Raw genomic sequence first — 22,958 nt, 5'->3', positions numbered from 1 at the left:
GAGACCATGATTGCATGTGTATGTATTTGTGTGCTACAACACCTCCAGGTATGCTTTGTCCTGGGAATATGGACTTCAGTGCAGTTGTCATAGTGACAGTTGCTGAATCTGTCAGTTTTGGTCACTTCAGAATACTTTGAATAATAATACACACATCTCAGACAAGTGGCCTCTTTGAATTTAAATGGATATCCATTCATTTTGCTCCAGGGACATTTCAGAACTGTATATTATAATCTTTTATTAATGTGTTGCTATTAGGTTCACAGGTAAGTACTAGGCAATCAGTCTGCAGATAATTTCAAGCTTAGACTAAACTGCCTATCCAAATGTTTATTCTAGCCTCAAGTAGAGCAGGGCAAAGCTATTAAGATATGAATGCCAGACATTACACTTTTTACCACTTGTTCTGTCTGTGTTGGTATTTCACCCAAGAGTGTCTAATCTGCAGTTTGCCCCTCACATTTCACTATTTCAAAATCTAACTCATGTATTCTCTCAGGCATTATTCTCTCTCATAATTAGATATGATAACCAGTTAATGTTATGCATTGAACAAAACATTCTTCTACCAAAAAAGGCCATGACTGGATTTCTCTACTGACTGATGAATTTGTTCTGGGAAACCTCTCATCATGACATCTCTTGATAATTCTATGCTCTGTTGAATCAAATGCGTTATTGATATCAACTACCACAAATTGAACATCTCTGATATAAATAATATCTTCTACACTCTCTCTCACAATAATTGATATTCTTTACCTTTTATACCATATATACTGTTTTCCATTACCTCTCCTAAACTGTTATCCACTCTGTTCGTTATTTATTTTCATAAATATTTCGTAATCTGTGTTATTTAATGTAATTGGTCTCCAATTGTTAATATCTTTCTTGTCATTCTTTTTTAAAAATTTTAAAACTCCACTGCGTAATTCTAACAATGTAAACCGTTATTTAGCCATTCATTCAAAACATGTACAAAACTGGTCTTTTACCAATCAATGAAATGTTTATAAATCTTATACCCTACAGCATCTGGTTCTGAATCTGAATTGGCATTTATTTTTGTACGCATTTTATCCACTTCAGGTATGGTAGTTATCTTTTTTTTAAATCTTCCCCAGTTTGTATGGTAACATTTTTAACAGTCCATAACTGAAATATTAATTATTTTCCTTTATCATTCCATCATGTTTCATTTATTTTCTTTATTCCTTTTTCTCTTTTAATGTAATCCATATTCTCTGTTACTTCTGTCCAAATTGCTAAATATTTTTAAAACTGCTTCACCCATTGCAATAAAAAAAACTTTCTGATAATATAAAATAACCAATTTCAGACCTAACTGAACCCCTTCTATAAGTCCTATTCCAAACAGTTCATGACATTTAACAACTTCCTTCATTTGTTTGACAACTCTTCCTTTTTTGTTACATTGGCATTGTAAATCACAAATAAAGTCTCCCATTATTATAATATTCATGCTGACTGCTACATAATCCATCATCTCATGGAACAAAGATTCTCTTTCTTTCATGTCAACAGGAGCATATAATGCCAAAATTCTATAAATGTTTTCTTTCCACCTCACATCCAATTCTGTTAACAGCTCCAGTTTTACCAAAGTAATATCTAAAATGTTAAACACTTGCGTAATTAACACAGCTATGCCAGTACAATTGTCATTACCCAAGTTCTATGCAATGCTAATACACAATAGTCATTCTGCATGTGTTAAAAATGTATATCTTCCAACACAATGATATCTGCATCACATACACCCAGACTTCTTGTAGTATTCTTAATATTATCTACTATTTACTGAAAGTAATCGGACGTTAATTTGTTTCCTATTTTTTAGCTTGACAGAATGAATATTTAAAGAAAATTCAAACGTAAAAACATATAACCTAATAATTTTCTTTCTTTTTCATTATTGTAGCTTTAAATTTAAATTTTAAATTTTTAAAATTTTTAAATTTCCTTTTCCTATCTTTTATTCTCTCATCGACAGAATTCTTCTTGCTTTTTATAGTTTTCCAATTTATGTCATCTTCATCACTAACTTCAGAACAAGCATCTAATTTTCTTTATCTTCCAATTCTACGTTTTGTTCTATTTTTCTAATGCTTTGACATCTTCTGCAGTTTCATCATTTTATTTGTCTGTTCATATGTTTTACTTTATCAACAGTGGAGTCTATCCATAAAGGCCTCACTGATTGCATTTGTAATATTTTAGCATACATCTTTTAACATCATGACCAAATTCCCCATAAACACAGATGATGACCCTCCTTTCCACAAAAAGTCTCAGGTTGTCCCCAATATTCTACTACACTCATATTCCCTGAAACAATAATCACACCTGGAATATGAACAATGATATAATTAATCATTTGTGAAATAACAGTAAATTCCCATCCCCAGTCCATGAACCTATATTATCATATGTTTTTGAAAAACTGACAAAATCTTTACACATACTCTTTTAATGCCTTTTTTATTTTATTACACAACTGATTACAACTTTTTTTCTTTACTTCCCTCTTACAAGCCTTAACAATATATAAATTAATTTCATACATACATAGCAACTTTTCCATACTATAGGCATTTTTTGAAACATTTGTATTAAATTTAATAAGAAACATAATGAAAAGAATACCACATATAATAACAAACAGGCAAAACTATTTACAACAATGTCAACATACAATGAATTCTATCTAAGGGAATTCAAAGTTAGTAAGGAAATATGTGCTAATAGAAATGTTATCTCAAAATATTTTCTAATAAAACATTTAATTTAATCAAATTATTATTATAGTAAAAAATGATTCTATCAAGTCTTGTTTTAGTACAGTGTTAGCAATGTTTGTAAATTCTCTAAATGTGGGAGCACTATCTTTTTTCCAGTTCAATGCAATAACTTTCCTAGCAATACTCCTAAGACACCAGAGAAAAAGAAGATATTGCATCCTTGGAGCACTTCTTCCCGTAAGTGCTTTAATACATTACAAATGAAAAACCATATGTTGCTAATCAACTTTTGACATAGATTTGCATAACTAACATTCAGTTTCTTTTGATATATAAGCTCAATTTTATGAGGACTAATAAAAGCTCTGTGAATAAATTTCCATGAAAACAACCTCCAATGCAAGGGGGTTGTAGTTGTCCTTGAAGATGATAATATTTATCTCTTATCTTCTTATATATTATTTTGGTGAACTGAATTAAGATAATTCTAATAAATATTTTAATATGTAGTTTTATATCCCTTACTAATTTATATATTTTCAATAAATATTTCCAAAATCACTTCCTGAGGGAATATTATATAAAAATCTATAAATGGTGGGAATATATATTTCTTATTTAATTAGGCATTAAATCAATTTATCTGTGTGTCCAAACAATTGTCCATATCTATATCATACTTGTCTGTAACATAATCTGAAATAATTTCCCTGCATTTACAATTTGATGCCAAAAGACTGAATTCTGTATTTTTAATATAACAATTTAGAGAAGTTTAAAGCATTAATAGAATCTACAGTGAAGACTATGGGGATTTTTATATATATAAAAAAAATTATAAAAAGCCAAACTTTCAATTTAGGATTATTAAAAATACATTTTCTAAATACAATTAAAATATTATTAATATATTTTACTAAAATATTTTTTGGTCAGATGGTTTCTTAATATTTTAGTAAAATATTTTTTTAGTAACCATTTAAAGTTATTTCCTGAAATCTGAGTATGCTTTCCAGTTATGCTGTTATTACCATTTAACCAAATAGTCTCATATATATTTTTTTCCATTTGGCCAAATAATTAGGATTTAACCATAATGCTGCTGTTTTGACAACCAAAGATAAAGCATATAATACTATATCAGAGAATCTTGTTCCCAGTTTATCCAGTCTTTGGTGATGACCTATTGCTAATCTTGGTATATTTGGGAACCACAGAAATTTTAAAATGAAACTATTAAAGCATTTAATAAACACTTAAAGAGAAGTTTATTGAATAATATATATTTAAGATAATCATTCTTGATTAAAGTTACTCTATGTTCATTAATGAAAACACCATATTCCAGCTATTTATTAATAAATTAATAGAGTCCAAAAGGATATTATAATGAATCAATGATATATCATTAGAATTAATAGAGTAATCCCCAAAAATTTAATTTGCTTATTATCCCAATTAAATTCAGTATATTTTAAATAAGTTAATGCAATTTATTAATTAATAAAATACTAGTTTTATTACTATTAAAATTCAAATCTGATACAGCTTAAAATAGTTTTAGTGATTTAATTAATGAGGCAAATGTGTCATTGTTTCCAATTGTCAATAAAATATCCACAAAACAGCTAGATTTTAGTAGAATAGTTCATTTTAAAATAATTTATAGCTGAGTTTAATCTTATATGCAAATGGTCCAATCACCAAAGCAAATAAGAATGGAGATAATGGGCAATCTTGCTTAGTGCCTTTGCATATTTTACATGGCTGGGAAACAAATTAACCTAATTTAATAAATCCACAGGTATTTTGGTAAAGATAATAAAAAGTTAAATGAAAGTGTTTGAAAAAATTATACATTTCTAGTACAGAAGATAAGTAGAACATTTCAACAGGATCAAATGATTTTTATATATCTAATTAAATAAATCCACATGTATTTTGGTAAAGATAATAAAAAGTTAAATGAAAGTGTCTGAAAAAATTCTACATTTCTAGTACAGAAGATAAGTAGAACATGTCAACAGAATCAAATGATTTATCTATATCTAATTATTAACTCCTTTTTCCTATTAGCATAATAGATTAATGCAATTATTGTTTTAGTATTGTCATGAGACTGCTTATTAAGTATAAAACCTAAATGATATTCATCAATTTAACAAAGAGAAATAATTAATTCTGTTAGCATAAAATTTTTCAAATCTGTGTTGAATATAGAGATGTCGGCTCATAAGAAAAACACAAGGATGGATCTTTATCTTCTTTTAGGATGGGGGAAATAAAAGTATATTTCCTACAAGGAAGAATATTGTATGATATATTTTTTTTACTTGAGGAAATAAAATATCTAATGTCTCTTTTGGTAATAATTTGTATAGCTCAGGTATAACTCCATTGTTACCTAGACCTTTACTATTCTTTTTACAATTTGATTTATTTTATTATTTTTGGTATTATAATAGGTTTCTCTAGTTTCTATTTTCTTTATTTGATCATTATTAATTTCTTATGTATTATTTCTTAAAAATGTTTAACTACTTCTTTTTCTGTTGTAATATTATTGCTTTTATTAGATTACAAATCTACTTTTATTTGATTTACAGATTAGGATTGCAATTTTTCTAAATTAGTTGAATTTCTATGTTGTAAAATTTTGAGATAGTTTGTGTTTTTTCACTTCTTCAAGTAGATACCTTTTTCAATGTTGAGATTTATTTTATCAATTTGTGTTTGTAGTTCTAATAATTCCTTATCTAATTGTTTCCTTTGTACCAGCCCATTATCTTACCTTAACAATAGGCTTTTAAAGAATCACATAAAATAACATCTGAAATATCTCCATTGTTATTAATATCTAGAAAATGTTGAAGATATTGCAGAAACCAATTTTAAACTCCTTTATTTTTATTATATATATGCAGGTAATCTTTTGCATGGAACTACACTTCTTAACTTAACTATAATATCAAACATAATTTCATGATGGTCTGAAAGTGGGCATGACACCACTTTAGCTTTCTTTAACCTAGATGATAAATAATTTGAAATAAAAAACTCTATTCTAGACTGAGCTCAAAATCTATATGACTCATAAATATATTGTAATGATACATGTAAGATACTAAAAAGTCATTAACATCTTTAAATAAAATTAAAAAGTTTTACTAATTTAATAAAGATTTAGATGCAGTAGATAATCCAGGATTAATAGACACACTAGTATATTTTCCTCTTAATAAGCAATTAAAATCCACAGCCATCACAAGACTTCCTTTCAAATGTGAAATAATATCTAAATACTTCTTGGTAAAGTTAGTTTCATTTCCTAGAATCTAATACCTATTCACTAAAGTATAAAATATTCCTTGTACTTTTAACACCACTATTCATATAATTCCTTTACTGTCACTATAAGTATTAATAATAATAATTTCAGGCATTAAAATTGAAATTTTTTCCATAGAACTGTAACACCTCTTTTTTTCTATGAAGCTAGATCAAACCAAAACAGTATAGTCTTTTGAATCAATTCTGCTAATATTTTTATGAATTAAATGAGTTCCATATAAAAAGACAACCTGAGTTTTATATATATTCAACTATTTAAGTGAACTGCCCATTTTGCAACCATTAAGTCCATTTACATGAATCAATTTACATTTTAAATGAGATATATTGTAAACATTTCACCAAAATCATATCACTTTCTGTTATTAATAACTTTCTATGTAAGTATTAACTTAAATTATATATAAAATACTGAGCCAAGACAACAATAAGTAAGCATATTTTAACAATTAACATTAGACACACAATTCAGAATTCCAGTAAGATTAATCTTAAATAACTTGTCCATAAATACATCACTCAATCTGTACGCTAGAGTTGTAGTTCGAAGAGAAAGCCCATCCAAACTACCCATCAAATCACTCCTGCAAGCAACAGAATGGATCCACTACTAGCGCATACAAAAAGAAAAAAGACATTTTGTTATATAAAATGAGTAAATATTTAAAATGATATTGTCATATAAAAATACACTTATAAAAGTAGAGAAGGAATACTACTGTTATTTAACTAACTTCAGAATAAAGTATCTTTCTACTTTCATTTATTTTTTTTTATCCTCACTTATTTACATTTTCCATCTTTATTACGCTTGCCATCCTATTTTTACTCCTCTGCTCTTCCTTTTTCTTCCCTTCTTTTATAACTAGCTTCTTTCCCTAAAGGTAATTATATTATTAAAATATCTAACAGAAAAATAAGTATCTATTAAATATTTAAGTAAACTATTTTGGAAAAAAAGTCAACAAAACTATGACTTTACAAATATTTATACAAATATATACATATACAAATATACCCGTCTATATGTATAAATTAACATGTTTACAAATTTATAGATGCATATAATCATTCTATATACATTAATGTTAATAGGTAGTTTATAAAGTCAACAATTCATATATATTATAAATCAAAAATGTAGAAAGAAAATAAGCACATATGAAATTATGGATTATTAAAATGTATTTTACTTCCCATTTCATATCATCAACAAAATAAAAATTATATTCATAACAATGTAGTCAAACTTATCATTAGGGTATATACTAAGAATATGAAATATCTGTACCATGTCTACAATCTAACAATACCAAATCTAGATATTTTAGATGTATGAGTTATCTGTATTCAATAAAAATAATAATTAATAGATGACGTGTTTTATCTCAGCATCACTCTTGAGTATCAATTTATTGCCCTGCAAAGAAATTACTTTATTTTATCTGCTTGTATCCTTTCCTTTACACCACCTCCCTTGTTTATTCCTTTTCCGATTTCTTCCTCTCTCCATTGTAAAATGAGCAGTATGATGGCTCATAGGTTCATAGATTAGTACTAAGCTAACTGCCCATGTGAGCCATTTTAAGCTTAGCCAATTATCCCTTGTGAGAGTCAAACCCTGCACCTTGTGTTTGTAAGGCAAACACCTTAACCATTAGGCCACCCTCCCAACCTGGTGTACACATTATATGATTAACCTGGTTACAAAATAAAATTTCATCCCAATTTAATCTCCTTTTAGCATAGGTGTCATGTAGTCCTTCTCCTAAGGTAAGACTATATCCTAAAGTTTCAATTACGTTATTGTATAATTAGCCTCCAATATGTAACTGAATTTAAACTGTAATCATACATATTAGGGATGTGGTATTGAAATCTACAATTCATAAGCAAACAAGGATGATGTAGACCTAATTTGGTTTGCATTGCCTAGGACACGTTTTTCCAGTAACACATATTTTATTGCATAACCTGATCAAAAAAGACTGATATATCAGTTTATAGCTGTTCAATTAAGAATTCCTCTGGTGTTTCAGCCATTCTTTGATTTCTATAGCTGTTAGATCTACTTGCTTGTATATCTGCTTTCCTATGTACTAGCTACCCTTCTCTTCTCCTAGTCAATTATTTCTAAACCTATCAAGAGTTATAAGGCTTCATGATTACACAATTATTTAATATTAATTAATAGTTAATTATTAATTAAGATTCACATACTGGATTACAAATAATGTTATGGCTTCCTCAATATAAAAGTAAACCCATATATTCAAAGAACAAAGATGGACATATGCCCATTCTGAAAAAAATATATAAAATATTTTGGTGTACAACAATTACTTAAAAATTGAGACATCATGTTAGCAACATATGCACATGTTCATTATGTCAGAGTAGGCTTAGCTAGACGTATCAGTGACATTCTAAAAATGTGCTGCATATGTAATCAAGTCTTCTCACTGCCTACAGAAGTACATACCATAAAGTATGTATATCACACAGAGGACTAATATTCCATTTAATTCAAATGGTAAACCATATGACTGAACCATTCACATAATTCCTTTCTTCCCTTATTTGGTTGAAAGGAAAAGAAATAAAGTTAAATGGTAAAAGTTAAAAGATATGTGATATACTAAATATTTTATTAATTTTAGATGTCCTCTGCTTGCACCTATTCACCTCACCATCAGTGATATTAATACACTGCATGTCATGTCTTATGGGGCAGACAAGTCTGAAGCTCATGAGTTTAGAATGCTCAAATGAAACCTTTTAGCAAAAAAAAAAAAAAAAGACTGAGAAGAGCCAAAAATAAAGAAAGGGCAATAAAGAATTCAGTGACAGTCTGGTACAGACTTAAAATAATATAATAGCATTTATCAATGTACCTATCTGAAGATAGTCTAACATTCTAAGTGTAAAACTAAAATGTTTGCCACCATTTGTTGACCACAACCTTTAATAACCTGGCAGTATTTTACAATTTTTACAAGGAAGAAACTTAAAATATATACTGAATAAATGAGTTTAAATATGACACAGACCTGACTTTGCATGGTGTATCAGGGAGTACAAATCCATGTATGTATATGGTTGTTTTCACTATCTAATACAGATCGTAAATAGGTTCATAGATTAGTACTAAGCTAACTGCCCTTGCAAGCCATTTTAAGCTTAGCCAATTATCCCTTGTGAGACTCAAACCCTGCACCTTGTGTTTGTAAGGGAAACACCTTAACCATTAGGCCACCCTCCTAGCCCATAAAACATCTCTGTCAGTCTCGAACCCAGGACCTTGCACACACTGCACTGCATGAAGTACCACTAAGCCACAATAGATATATCTAAGCCACATAGTCAACATAAAGAGATGATAATGCAGCTTATTTAAATAATAAGCCCAAATTCTAATATGACCTTTGATCAGACCTTCAGCTTTCAGGTTCTTATTGTACATCAACAAGAAAAACCTTGAACACCATCCACAACACATAATAGCCATACCTCTCAACTGTCCAGATTTTTGCCATATATTTTTGCTCCATTTTTCACAAAATTGTGGTTTTCTGGCAAATTAGTGTCAAATCATTTAAGATTGAAGTTAGAAAATAATGACAGAAATTTGAGTTTCAGACTTCTTACCCTTCAGAAAATTCATGCTAAAGCAAAACCTGTTATTCTATCAATTTTTCTAAGTTTGTAAGAATAGCATTTAAAAGTGTCCCTATTTTGAGGCCTTTCTCCCACTTTTATTTATGGCTTTGTCCAGTATTCTTCCTCCAAGAGGTTGAAAAATATGACAACAGCGGCTCAGCAACAAGTGACTGTCCCAAACCAAATACACCATCACTCACGTCACCATCCTCAAAAATAAATAAATGAATAAAAAAACCAATAAAATAAAATGTTATAAAATATCTCTTTTGCAATCAGCAGAAATGCTGTTACCTCTGGAGTGGTTATAGCTATGGAGTAACCAGGTTGTTCCAAATGTCAGACCTATTAGTGTTCTTCTCCTTCTTATTTTAGATTCTTACTTCAAATATAGATTGTTAAACAAATATAAATAAATAAATAAATAAAAGAATATATTTTTTGCTGAACAATATGAGTTGCTATTAAGATCCATGAATGCACTTCTTGAATTATAAGAAGAAACGAATGCTAAATAAATGGTAACTTATGTGTTTAGAACTGACTCCTTATACAAAAGGTGAGTGAAGAACAAAACACAAAAGGTTTATCATATCAAAAGTGAGGAATAAGATTGTTTTTGTGCAATTTGATATTACAAAAATACTATAATATTACATTAAAAATGCAAAACATTTAGGCCTGTCATTCATTGCAGACTTAGGGCTGTAGGTATATTCATATTTAACACAGATGGGGCATAAGCTGAACTACAGTAAAACTAGATGCATATTTACTTACATGCACATGTCTATACATGCATAAAAATGATATTTATCTGTGTCTGAGGGTATGTGTCTGTGTGTGTGTGTGTGTGTGTGTGTGTGTGTGTGTGTGTGTGTGTGTGTGTGTGTGTGTGTGTGTGTATGTGTGTGTGTTTTAATAAGTATTTGATCGCTGGAAAAGTCTTGGTAGGGAGAACTGTTTGTTCTCCTGGGGGAGCTATTGCATTTGCTGCAGATGTTAACACAAGGTAATGAATATTCATCTGCAGGTGTGCACAACCCTTTGCTTTAACTACTGTGCCACAATCTGTTACTACAGCATCTATCTTATAATAAAATCTAGAAGTCAAGAATATAATTTCACTTTAAAATTTCAAATTCTACACTCCTGAGAAAATATTGTACTGGTCTGAGCATTTTATTAGACTGAAAGCATGTCTCTCTATCTGTCTAGAAAGGTAGATAAATAGATTGATAGATAAAGATGTATCACTGTGGTGCAACTAAAAAGTTATGTAATAAGAATACAAATGCTTGCCCAGCAAATGATTTCTTACAATATCAATTGCAACATGCAAAGGGATGTAAGCAAGAACACTTACTGCAAGGACAGATGTATATTGATCATTCTTTAAAATCACCCTGAAAGGTCATTTTGTATGATCAGATTCAATAAAATAGTGTCAGTGACATGACAATGCCCACAGATCTGGAGGTGATTGTTGGAGAATATATTCTTACTGTACCAGTGAGAATAGCTTTGAAACCTGTCTTGAGTCCTCCATTAATTTCAGCTTAAAACTGCAGTAGTTACTAATGCAATCTAGCTTGATAACAAACAGCTTCTGTAACAAGTAATGATAGTTTAAGTATGTTGCCGTGAAGAAGCAGTCTGAACTATAGTCTGTCTAAAAGCCATCTAAACTTAACAGTTTCATAGATATGCTGTCATAAAGAAAAACTGTGAATTGTAATATGTTTCAAAGCTATCAAAATCAATTAGTTTTATGTATCAAAATCAATTAGTTTTATGTGTTTAGAGGAGAAGATGGTTTAAACAAAGGGGTATTGCTAAATTATTTCTACAGAAAATGTTTGTGGCTTAGTTCTCTAAGTACAGTTGTTTCCAGCAGATGAAATCATCTTAATATACTTTATTTAATTACACATTAAAGGTGTTTAGCTTTATGCTCTTGTGTGATTGCATATTATGTGTAGATGTAAGCAAATGCTATTACATAAAATGAGGTATAAGAACATGGCATATCTAAACATTCCTAGTAGCATATTTAAAACAGCATTGCAGTATAAGGCTGTGTACTAATGTTTTCTGGTACTATACCTGTGGCAGACAGTACCTACAATATTTGGGAGGAGGTGATTAAAAGAACATTTCTCAGGGTATAAAGGAACTTATAGTTCAATCATGTATCAACTCGCCTTGTGACCTAAACCTCATAATTTGGATGACAGATTTGACATAGAAAAAAAAGCTAACTTGAAGGAAACATGAGTATGTCATACAGAAAGAGAGAGACAGTGAGAGAGAAAATTAATATATTTGTTGTGTACATTCAATAAACCCAGGATAACACAAAATTGGTTGAAAGTAGATTACGAATTATAATAATGTGACATTGAATTCTTTAAACAAATACTGCTCACATATATGTTATCAAATGAAGACAGTTGGAGTGGTGCAATAAAATGTATAGTGTAAAACTCAGAAAAACAAATCTAGCTAAAGAATGTGTACATTACAACAGAGCTGCTCTTAACTAAAAGCTTCACATTGTGTAAAAGGTTAAAGGAGCAGAATTTAAAGCTGTTATGCTATATAAACAAAAGGGGGAAACTGATGAATTAACACTTTAATTAATAGTGTTGCCAAACAGGGCTGAAAAGATACAATTTAATGAAAATGATATGGCAGTATAGCATAAACTTCTAAGTTTATGAGTGATCTGTGCTCCTCAGTTTGAATCCTCAGTCTCCCCATACATGTTATGTAATTGTGCAAGTCCTGAGTGAGAATAAAAGGTTATGTACTTGCCATAACAATAGAGATTTATGATCCAGGTCTGTCCACTTCAATGGTTAGGGACAGCAGCTACAGGCCCTAGCTGCCTCAGTACCCAAAGCTTTCTGAAGTTGTAACAGCAATTCCTCCCCTACTCTGAAAAAGCTACGTAGATCTTTTCACTTCCAGATCTCTGCAGTAACCTAGAATAACTAAAACCCACACACACAAGAACAATAATAATAATAATCATAAATAGTGTTCCCTAGGCCTCACCGCCTAAGGACAGGGGGAAAAATGGTGAGGTCGTTGAAGTGGACAAACATGGATCTTAAATACCTATTGCAATAGTAAGAATATAACGTTCATATTTGAAATGGTTTATTCTATACATCTCAATGCTTGGGACACTGTACCAAACTAAATTATTTCAGTGGCATCAGTGATTGACCTGGACCTTGAAATTCTGTCCAGCTTTTAATGTTATTTGAAATGTGTTGAGTAGCCCATTTTGCTGCCACACAGATATCATCTAACAAACAATTTATCCAAATGTCCATTAGATATGATGTGCTATTCTTTGCCATAATTTTAATAACAGAATACACATCCCAAAAGCCAGCTATACAATGTGATCATGGAAGCTTTTTTCCCAAAATCTGTTTTCTGCACAAGTGAATCACTTTGTGGAAGATGAGACAAGGTACCTTTGAGATCAGTGATAATAATCTGGAACAGTCTGTCTGTTTTCCAAGTTAGAAACCTTAACTATATTTCAGAGGATAGATCAAGGTGGGGAAAGGTTAGTTTCTTTAAGAAAAAAAATGTCATGGGGCAAAGGCTTCTTAAATGGAGGTCCCTGTAGGAAGGAGACTTTCAGAAAGACATCACATATTTTTAAGGAAGATAGAGAATAATTATTTACGTTTTGATGAAAATTAAGTATGGTTGGTACACATAATCATGAAGAACTAGACTAGACACATTAACAGAATTTAGTCCTTTGGAAGTTCCTCAAAAGGAAAACCTAATCCATTTGTTTCTATTGTTTAATCTCCTGGAAAATATCTGGCATGAAATTATAATTTATACTACCCTAAGTTGGTATTTGATCAAAAAGTATGATCTAGACCACCCTAGGTGGGTATCTAGGCAGAAATGATGATAATGACCACACTAAGTGGATATTCTGGGTCTTTGGCTGTTACTGGAAGAGGAGTAGTTTTGCATTTAGGAAGAGAAAAATGAGGTGTGGATGCGATCTGAATGTTAGGTGAGTGTGGAAATTCTTGACTGGTCTCAGGTAGAGATGGTTCTCCATGGACAGGTAAAAAAAAGATTTTGTCCAGTCTCAATGGAATGGGAATCGACATGTTTGGTTCCAATACTAACAGATAACTGAGGTAAATCATTTTTTATCAGGAAGAATCACCCAAGAAGTAGCCATCACAGAGAGGAAGGCTTCATCACTTGAAGGAATTGTCTTGGATTGTAGTTATCGGGAGAGAAGACTGCTGACTGTTCTCATTCAGTCATGTCAATGTACAGTGCTGGGGACTCAACTGATGAGACAAAGATCTATTACACTTTGTATTCCTTCGGATAATTGGAGAGGAAATGTTTGAGTATGAAGGAAGATGAATGCAACTGTGATATGTGTCTATCGTGTCATTATCCAGAAACATGAGAAAAAGACTCAGAAACATGAGTGTCTAAGCTGAGGCTGATATCTGTGAAGGGGCCAAGCAATGATCATTCAACAGTAGGTGCTGCAATGGGGTCTCTTCCATCTCCTTCAATATTAACACAGAGGTATCCCACCAATTTCCATAATCATAGCCCACCTTCCAGGATAAGCTAGATCTCCAATCTCTTATCACCATCACTGGTGCTGAGATATTCCTCAGGTCTCGTGGTGACACAGGTAACACCAAGGGTGTTCATGGCATAATCAGGAATGACCACTTAAAGTAAACACACCACGCCCTGGTAAGCGATAGCATGAAAGAAGATGTTGTGTCTTTCGGCTTTTCCCGGTTAGAGGTTGCCACAGTGGAACTCCGGTCCGCTAATGATTGGCAGTAGATTTTTACGTGCTGAGTTGCCAGCCTTGACGCACAACCTTCAATGAAGGTACACCCATTCACACATGTCTCCACAAAGAAGATGCTCTAGCTGAGAATCGAACAGGACAACGTCTTACTGTGAGGCGACAACGCTACAGCAGCACCACCACCGCAGTGAAAGAAGATGATGGAGATATTCCAAACATGGATAGATCTGTTGGTTTGGAAGGAAAGAGTAAATGTGTGGTGAAGAGATGTTGCCTTTTGAATGTTCACCAGCCTTGGCTCTAATAGTACTGAGGTGTGGTTGTGAACATGTGATGAGATGGAGGGGAACTAACACAGTCTGTTTAGCTGACCTAGATACAGAGCAAGAAGACAGGATGTTCATTTCCCACCAAGCCTTGACTAAATCTATTAATCATCTGTCCCAATTCACATTAAGATACATGGAAGAACTCTACAGAAAATGGGTAGAAGGGGCAAACATTGTAAAATCAGGGCCGGTGAGTACAATTCTGAACTGATCAGGCTCAGATAATGATGACTTGTTATTCAGTCTTTTCCTATGGCAGCAATCATGGATAGTGTTTTCCTTTTAAGTTGTAAAAGCACAGGAAGAGGTGCTATCCTTAGCTTTATCTAGCATATTAACAGGTGAACTATCCTGTATTTGTGGTCTGTTATAGAGAACTAGATAGGGTCATAGTGAGGACACAGCAGGGAATCTCTGTCCTTTTCTTTCTTTTTTTTTTTTTGTTTTCTTTTGCTAATCCTCCACAGGGAAATAAACAATTGGTAAAAATCCTTTCACAATCAGTTTATTATATATATATATGTCAGTAAAAGATGTTTGTTCCTTAAAATATCTATAAGGACAATTTCTCCTCTAAGTGTGCTACTAAACATGCAAACATATCTCTTGTAGGATCTGGTGTCCACATTTCAACATTTTCTTAAACCAGATTCCTTATCCATAATCTCTGCCTAACATACAACGTTATGTCAAACCCAGAGCTGTTGGACATGCTCCACTTAAAGAAATCCCAATCCCACCGAGCTACACGCTCTAGGAACCTAAAGCTTGTCACCACAATAAACAGAATATGCTGGAGGGATAGATTCCTGTCCCAGAGACTTCCCATACTCTGGAACAGACTACCTATCTATGTCAAACAGAGTTCCTCATTAGCACTCTTCAAGAAAAATCTTGATGATTGGATGGGAAATAGGAAATTCACCCCAGGGATCACTTCTGTGGCTCTACATGACAGGGACACAGGAAAATAATTTTCTTGGGTGGCGAAAGCCAGGGCACCTTTTTGGCTAGGCTTATATAGGCCCTAGGGCTGTTAGCCTAGTACCTACCTATGAATCACATACAACAAATCTCAGCAACATACTGTCATTATTACCAGTTTAAAACTGAGTGAGTAAAGAATAAAATATCTTCCAAAAATGGCAATGACACTGCCAAGTAGGGAAGAAAAGCTTTAAATGAAATAATCACCATAAACATTCCAGAATGGGAAAGATTTGACTTGAATTGTGTAGAAAAACACTGGGAACTGAATAACTTGCCAAAAAAAAGACAAATGGTGAAAAAACACTCCAGACCCTTATTGATTAGCTCCATGGGTCCAGTGTTTGGAGGTTCCCTTTGTCCTTATAGATTATCTCCATGATAAGTCTTTCTGTGGCTTTGCATAAAAGCCTGATCAAACTTACAGTTTTACAACTGCCTAGGTGTGTGGAAGGTCCTCCTTTATGAGCAGAATGACCACAGCTGTTCTTCATTCACTTGATACACAACCTAACGTATAACCAACTAACCTAATCTAATCAATCCTTACCGTTATGACTTAGCTTTAAAGAAACAAAGCTGCAGGTTTAACAAATCCTAACACATCCCTCGCTATAACACTAATGTACATGCACAATTAACTAGAAAGCATACAGGAGATCTAGAAAACAAAAGCAAAAAAAAAAAAAAAAAAAAAAAAAGATCCCCTAAAGCCCATTTCAGCAGACATCCCAGCCTTGCTAATCAAAATTTACTCTCCTCCATATAGTTTTCTGTGTTGTTTTCTCTATGCCATGTGAAATCTGGTATATTTGTCCTTGGAGCCTTGGTTCTTTCTCTAATCTTATTTCTGTATATCTATTTGCTTATGTGTTTGCTTTTTGAATTCCCTCTTTTACTGACCATATCGTTAATACTTATTATATATATCATTAAAAATCAAGGTTTACTGTCACAATCTTTTCCTAAACCAACATACACTGCTTATGTAAAAACCTTCTGATCACACCCTGTTCTCCATTCCAGTTAAATCAGTTTTGTGACTTTGTCCAGGATTCACCTTCTGCAATTTCTCCCCGGATTCTCTACTATTTGAATAACAAACAGACTTATACACTTAGTTGTTTTAATCAGTTACTCATAATTACCAAAACAAATACACAAGGCTTATTGCAATCAATCATTTTGATATCACAGCCTACCCCATCTCAATCATTTATTCCAGAATATGTAATTATTTAAACATCCTTCCATATTTCTATGTGTAGTATTTTCATCTTTTTAATTAGCTGTCCATATTGTGATGTATGCTTTTAACAAGTGCTTCTATTCAATATCTTTACAAATGTTTATCTAGTTCCAAAACAATCTTGGCCAGGAAGGTAGTGACATGGAGGACTGGACAAGAATGAAGACTTAACCGAGAAAGTATGGTGCAATTCAAACTAATAATAGCCTGTACTACACCTTGTCAAGATGTTTTAACACCTCATCCACAGAAATAGGAAATCAAGCTGTCATCAGTTGTTCTTTCTTAATATTTTCTTACTTAAACTGTTTATGGTCTTCCTCAACATGATATTGGCAACAAGGGGATAAACTGCAAAAACTGCTGACTCTCCCATTCCGTCTAAACAACCTGCTAATGTAGGAATACAAGTTCCTATGCACACAACTGAAAGGGACAACTAAGTGTTTGAAGGGTAAGAAATCATAATTCTTATTTTAGTCTCTGTCTCCCAGGATTAGGATCAGGATATTGTTAATGTAACAGAGGTTGATATAATAATAGTCATAGAACCAATTGATCAAGCACTTTGGAAGTTTCCTCCCTAGCACAATACTACCTAAAAATGGGTAGTTTTATACTTCACTCAAAAGATTAGTCAGTGGTTTTTGGTTAATGAGTGAATAGGACAGAAACTTCTATATAAACTTTTTGATAAGGAGGCCATGTGGTTTATGGGAAGCTCAAATCATCCCTAGGGATTATGACTTTTAATAGGTTTGTAGAGTCCTAATGTAAACTGCCCTGATTTTTCATTGTTTTCTTTGATGCACTTGCTATGATTAGTCGTTCAGACCATATTATGGTTGAGAGTGACATTTAATTTGTCCCCAGATAGCTACTGTTTACATGGGGAGATGGGAATGCTCGATTTATGGAAGGACTTATGACACAATGAGGCTAGATGCCTGCTGGAAGCCATATTAATATCTTTTGGGGATCTATCAGGATAGTTACAAATATTAGATGATAAGGATGAAATTTGTGGAGAAAATGGTGGTAAATTGGTGCATATAATTTGGTCCCCTTCAAGATGAACACCTGAAAGAAATGGTGGTGAGCTGATCATATTTTTTTGTTGTTATTTTTTAGGTGATGATGATGATGATGCCAATACCTTCCTTATGAAGATGTGAAGGATGTTTGGAATTAGAAATCCCTCAGATGCTCACCACATTCAACAGGGTGGAAAAGCTTCAAGCAATGTACCACTTGTCTGTGTAAAGCAGCTGCAAGGATTATTAAAGATATCAGAGTGAACAATACAAGGGAACAAGAGAATACAGGTATCATGAAGTGGGAAGCTTACACAAGAACAAGATTTAAGGACCCTTATCAGGTCAAGTTATATAAAAACACTGATATAGAAGGTAGGTTGGCAAAGTTGTTTTTAGAAAGGACAGTACCCAGAATCTGGACAGTGGGGAATAGACCATAGAAAGTACTGACTTGGATATTTAAACAGCAAAGGCACCAAAAATAAATAATTTCAATTCAGCTTGGGGAAACAGGTGTACTAAACCATCTGGCATTAATACAGTTTACTATTTTATATAAAGTGCCGTATGCAAAGATAGTAAATACCAGTCTAGGGTGGCATAAGCCTATATTATAGTTTTATAGTTTCATAGTTTAGTACTAGGCTATCTGCCCTGGGGCATTTATAAGCCTAGCCATAGTGATGTGGCTTTTGCCACCCCATGTAATGGTACAAAAGTGTACAGAATAGATTTAGAATACTGTGCCTCTGTCTAGTAGTGACACAGTGAAGACCCCCTTACATAACAGAATTAGTTTACTGTGCCTCTGTCTAGTAGTGATACAGAGATGACCCCCGGGGTAAACCTACGATCTCCCATCCACTCGTCAAGATTTCTCTTGAAGAGAGTCAGTGAGGGGCTCTGCCTAACATGAACTGGGATTCTGTTCCAGAGTATGGGAAGCCTCTGAGTTATGAATCTGTCCCTCCAGCATATCCTATTCATATTTGTGCTGAGGTTTAAATCTTTAACTCTCGTGGTTCTGATGGATTTGGATTTTTTGAGGTGGAGCATGTCCATCAATTCCTGATTGGACATGGCCTTGTACATCAGGCACAGATCACCTCTGAGTAGGCGGTATGCTACTGAATAGAGCTGGAGTTTCTTTAGTCTGGCAGCATATGACATATGTTGGAGACCCTTGATCCTCTTGGTGAGGTACTTTTGGGGTCTCTCCAGCTGTTGCAAGTGCCGGGTGAGGTACATACCAAATGGGGCATTGTACTCTATCATGGGCCTGATAAGGGAGGAGTATAGGGGTACAATGACCTCCTTTGATCTGGATGTGAATCCCTTCATGATAAGGTGGGCAAGGTAGAAAGTCTTTCTAACCACTTTGGCAACGTGGGTGTCAAATGAGAGGTCACTATCGACTTGGGTCCCCAGGTCTCTGATTACTTTTTCCGTACTCAGTGGGTTACTGTCTATGTGATAATTTGTGGGTACTTTGTTTTTCCCAAAGGGGATGACTATACATTTTGGCATTTAGTTTAAGGCCATGACTCCGCACCAGTTGCCCGTTTCAGTGAGGCCTTTCTGTAGGATGTATGTGTCAGCTGGTGTATCGACTATGGCACCTAGTTTGCAGTCATCTGCGAACTTTGTCAGCCACAACCCTCCCATGTTTGCTTTCACATCTGAGAAATAAATGCCGAACAAGAGGGGTCCCAGGACAGAGCCCTGTGGGACACCACTTGTGACTGGCTTTGAGTCTGACATGGCTCCAGCGATTTTGACTTTATGGGTTCTATCCTTTAGCCAGTTTGCAACCCATCTTGTGACATATGGATTTACATTTAAGCTGTTGAGCTTGTCTATGATGCCTGAGTTGGGTATTGTGTCGAAAGCTTTAGCCAAGTCCAGGTAGGCTGTATGGACTGCTTTGCCCTCGTCAATGGCTCTAGTGACTGTTTCGAAAAAGTCAACCAGGTTCAAAAGGCAGGATCTGCCCTTTACAAAGCCGAACTGGGTGGGATCAAGTGTCTGTAGGTCCCCAATGTCTCTGTTTATGAGTTCCATAATGATTCTTTCCATAGCTTTGCAGACCAGGCTGGTTAAGCTTATGGGGCGGTAGTTACCAGGGTCTGTAGAGGTGCCACTGCTGCTGTATGCCAGTGTTCAGGTACATATCTTGTAGTAAGGCTAAGGTTAAATAGCATTTTTATGTGCGGGTTTAGCTCCTCTTGGAGTTCACGTAGCATGCAACCCGGGATACCGTCAGGTCCCATTGATGCTGTGTTTTTAGCTTTGCTGAGGGCGGTTCTCACCTGGACATCTGAGATGACAGGGAGGTTACATTCAGCTGGGATAAGTATTTCTTCTTTTGGGGGTGAGGGAAGGGAGAAATTTGCACTGAACCTGTCTGCCAGAATGTTGGCAATATCTGTGGGTTCAGTGTATTTTTTGTCATTGTGAACTAACTCTGAGCATATCTGAGACTGTCCACTTCCACAGAATTATATCAGCTTTGTGCAATATATTGAAGGTTCATGTCTTGGATGCTGAAATATATCTTGGTCTACTAATAATGATCGATTGAACCAGGTATCGACATTTACAAGCTCCATCACAAAAGGTTGACTTTGCAAACATTGACACTCTTGCTATGTATAGCATAAAACACAATTATTTTGCAGGGGAGCAAGACACCTTGCATCACATAACCCCTGACTAATTAGATATGGAAACAGACATACTAACTCCAAGATTTTATACAACATTGGAGAAAAAGGGCATATTTCCCAACCTCAGGAATTGTTGACCATCTGTGTAGTAAACTAAACAGATGTCAATGAATGAGGGATTCAGTGATACTCAGTTCCACCATACACACACATATACATATATATATATATATATATATATATATATATATATATATATATATATATATATATATATATATATATATATATATATAGTGGATGTGTATTTGCAAAATTAAACAGATTCTAAATATTTATTATGTATTTGCAAAATTAAACAGATTCTAAATATTTATTATACAATGAAGCAAACTGCTATGCTACAAGTATGAAAGTTATGATGAATAACCTAAAATACCAAATTCCATGATAATGTCATACTTTTTCAGAACTTAAATGGTCCAAATTCTGAATCTGCCTACATTTTTTCTTGGAATCATTGAAAATCAGTGTTCCTGTTGCAGCCTTAGTTAGCAATATTAAACTACAATGACTGCATAACGCATAACCTTATCTAAAAAACTGTATATAAAGATTTAGTGCAGGAATAATAATATCTAACACTGTCATTATACTTGAGTTATGAACTAAATGGCCATTTCATCAGCTGTCTGGATCCTTTTGGAGTGTTGATGTATTTTGCCTTACAAATATTTGTACCCCTCTTTTTCATTTGTTCCATCAGCATATAATGCAGATAATGGGCTGGATTCAAAATGGTACCAATATATGTACCCAGAGCTGTACACATCACAGTACTTTTCTCTGATTCAGCAATCATCTTTACACAGTGCTGCAAGGTCCTCCAACACAAAGATGTGCAACACCACGATGCTGAATGCTAATGAGGCATTCTGGTAGGAGAGGCATATGCTAATTAGCCATGTGTTCTCTCCCTGGAACTGCCTCCATACAGCTGAGTGATTCAAGAAAGTGTTTGACCATGTAGATCAGCAATGCCATGCCTACCATGTCGGGGTAGTGAACATGGCCAAACAGAAAAAACATTGTAATGGACCTTTGAGGGTGGGGGGATACACTAGACACCAGGAATAATTCTTTAAAGTGTTGTAAAGTGTTAACATCATAATGGGGATTGGGTGGTGGAGATACACAAAACCACCAGGGCCTAATACATATGGACCATGATGGTACTAAAGTGTTAAGGGGAGGAGGGAGCCATGCGAGGATAGATAGGTTAGGGTCTGTGGAGTGTGTGTGTGTGTGTGTGTGTGTGTGTGTGTGTGTGTGTGTGTGTGTGTGTGTGTGTGTGTGTGTGTGAGCGAGTGACAGGGGGAATGACACAGCCTACATGAGTAGCAGGTTACTACCTTCACATACAGATCAGCCATGATCTGTATGTCACAGTAGTAACTGTGATTCCAGAAATGTGCAAATTAGCCTGTAACAAGGTTTTATCTCATCTTGGCTAACATGTTTTTGAATTGCAAGTGGGCATGTTGTGGTAGATTGAACTTTTGGATTATGCTATAAACTATGTGAATTCCTGGAATACCTAATGTCAGATGTGAAAAACTTGAAAAAGATAGGCCCAGCCATTTACCCTTGCAGAATGTCTATCATTACCTGCATTGCAGATGCCACTATCTAAATTACTATTACTTTGTTTTCTCAACACCCAGGCCACCTCATCGACCATATAAATAACAGTGGCTTTTTCCCAGCCACTGCATTATTTCTGCTTCCACTGCTGCATACAATTCAAGGCTTTGCTACAGTCAAATCAGTTAAAAATTACAGTAAACTATAAATCAGACACACACACACGCGCACACACACACACACACACACACACACACACACACACACACACACACACACACACACACACACACATAAAACACTTTCCTTAATAAAGGTGACCTTATAACTGACCTCAGAAAGACAGATTCTAATGTTAAGAGAGTTAAAAATAGTACTATTAATTGTGGCAGTTAGAGCAGACAACTAAAACGTAACCTGTAAACAAGCT

General features: G+C 33.8%; 1 protein-coding gene across 1 annotated transcript in view; it reads right to left on the bottom strand.

Annotated features, from left to right (window-relative positions):
• UNC13C (unc-13 homolog C) overlaps positions 1 to 22,958 on the bottom strand; it is a 4,920,764-nt gene that overhangs the window by 346,429 nt on the left and 4,551,377 nt on the right. The gene's annotated exons all lie outside the window — the stretch shown is intronic.

This window comes from Protopterus annectens, chromosome 7.part1 (genome assembly GCF_019279795.1).
Source record: "Protopterus annectens isolate FY-2018-M chromosome 7.part1, PAN1.0, whole genome shotgun sequence".
NCBI classification, from domain to species: domain Eukaryota; kingdom Metazoa; phylum Chordata; order Ceratodontiformes; family Protopteridae; genus Protopterus; species Protopterus annectens.
The sequence above is the reverse complement of the archived record's forward strand: the minus strand, read 5'-3'. Positions and strand labels throughout refer to the sequence as shown.